Source organism: Epinephelus fuscoguttatus, linkage group LG19 (genome assembly GCF_011397635.1).
Source record: "Epinephelus fuscoguttatus linkage group LG19, E.fuscoguttatus.final_Chr_v1".
NCBI classification, from domain to species: Eukaryota; Metazoa; Chordata; class Actinopteri; order Perciformes; family Serranidae; genus Epinephelus; species Epinephelus fuscoguttatus.
Genome location: NC_064770.1, coordinates 28,903,460 through 28,906,029, shown reverse-complemented (window position 1 = coordinate 28,906,029; position 2,570 = coordinate 28,903,460).

Genomic DNA, 2,570 nt, shown 5'->3' with positions numbered 1-2,570 from the left:
TTCTCTGTCTCCCTCCCCCTCTCTATCCCTCCCTCTCTCATCCCTCCCTACCCACACCAGCGTCCACTTCACTCTCAGATGGGCCACAGAAAGGTGTAGGCCTTTCTGCTCCACTGTGAGAAAAGGCATGCAGCTGGTCTCTATTGGACATGTGGACTATGGGAGTATGGATGAATATTCAAAGCTGAGATTAATAACCATCATCCTGAGAAACAAGGGTGTTTTGTTACAACACTGAGAGAGAGACATATGAAACTGAGGGTTTGGGTCTCCTCTGTCAGAAAATTTGGAGGATCAAGCATTTCATTTCCTCCATATGGTGATTTTTATGCACCAGTTTGTGTCTTTCCAGCATCAACTTATGATGCAAATGTCTTTTTTTCTTTATTTTCATTTGTTTTTTAACCTCTCATATCACTGTTATCAAGATTTGTACATAAAGAATTCAGCCAACCCATAAAATCCAATAGACCAATACTGAATGGATTAGTCATAGCACATAAAAGGTTTCAACTATAATTAAGCAGATATAAATAAAACACAAAATGTTCTAAAGAACTGAACATACGGAGGCCTTTCTTGATTTGAAGGTCAAGCGTGTAGGATTTATACAGGGGGATATATTGGCAGGGATTGAATATAATAAGTATGTTTTCTTTCATGTATATTCAGCTGAAAATAACAAGTGTGTTTTTGTTACCTTAAAATGACCCATTTATATCTACCTAGGAAATGGGTCCACCACAGAGTCCACCATGTTCCTTTAGTATCCCAGAACGGACAAACCAAACACTGGCTCTAGAAGGGCCAGCTCACGTATTTGTGTCAGCTATTAGTAGTTAGCAGCCCCCTCCTAGAGAGCAGCACTGAAAACACTGATTTTTGTAAAACTGCTTTATTCAGTGTTTTAGTGGTTTTAATCACCTGGTCCATTTGTTTTGGAGAGGAAGAGATCTCTGTGGATAATTTGGCTCCCAGTAAAAAAATCTGGATTCATTGGAAGTAAAGTAAGCACACATTAGCAGGTGTTGGGCCGAGTCGAACAGTGCTGGAGAAACACTAGCCCCTTTACACTACCTCTTCAAAGCAGGGAGGCAGTAACATGCCTAAACGGTGTCTGAACAGGGCAGGACAGGATGGGTGTGACGTTTTGACAAAGTGTTAAGGATGTGACCCACCCTGGGAGGTTTAAAAAGTAGCTGTTGCAGTTAGTGGCTAACTACAAGAACAGCGGCATTAAATGTCCACAAACTGGGAAAACAATGAGTTCCAGGAGATTAACAAAGACGGTAAATGTTTGTTATTCTCATGTTAATGCAATTGTTGTTTATAAAATGCTGTCTGCATGTATGTTATATGTCACATGTATGTTATATGTCATATGTTAAATAATTTCCCCTCGGGGATCAATAAAGTATTTCTAAAGTATTTCTGATTCTGATTCTGATGTCACACTAGAGGCCAACACTGTTGGGTTAACGGCCAATTTCCACCAGATGCGTGTTGGTTGCGTCTGCGCTCCGGCACGGCAGCGGAGCCGATAGGATTCCATTCTAGTCAATGTGTGTGTTTCTACTGGCTGCGGCTGTGCTGCATTCCGGCTCCGTCTCAGCTCCGGCACTCCAGAGCCCTCCGAAACAGATACACAGGACTTCTATTTTTGCCGGACGCCGGAGCACAAAGCAGCAATTCAGCACAGAGCAGATCGTGCGGGGCAGGAAGTCGTGCACAGAAACACGATAAAACATCCGGTTAATTTTCAAAATAAAGTACACAGTGTTCGGCGGATCATATTTCCCTGCACTACACCTTAAAAACTACGTAATGGGCAGAGGCCTGAAGTCAACAGGTCAGAGGTTTTCAGACGTCATTTCACCCCGTGAACACCATGGACGAGGAGATATTAATCATGGCAGTGCACCGAGATGTCTTCCGGCGGAGCTACACCGCACCGCACAGCAAACCAGCCGGTGGGTATTGACGGACAGCGGAGCACGCAGCGGATAACCAGCGCTGCCGTTCCGCAACGGACACGCATCCAGTGGAAATCCGGAGTAAGGCTCATTTATACTCCCCTCATGTACAAAAATAGAAACGTAAACATCACCATCCTCATACTTCTGTGCGGCCTTTAAGATGACATAGATACAGCCAATAGATGGCACCAGAGGGCAGAGTCAAAAGTTTCACCCAAAAACAAACAAGGTGATGGTGGAGGAGGTCGAACTATTGTACCTTTAAATGAAGGCAGCGTTGTCGATGGTGTTGGTCTGCGCGGTGTTATATACATTCCAACATGTGAATGGAGAACTGTTTTCAGTATTTTTACTTTATATTATTATACATTTCATGTTGTTATATATTGCCTGCACAATCTCTGGTGGTACTACTCCGTTTTGTCTGTATCCGTTAGTTTTCAGAAAACATGCATTAAGACAAATAACATGAATGCAGAGTATGGACAGAAGGTTCTGTCCATCTCTGTCTCCATCTCCATTTCTAATACTGAGCATAAATAAGCCCTTACATGTCACCTCCATCACATCTTACATCACAGCATATTGTCTTAA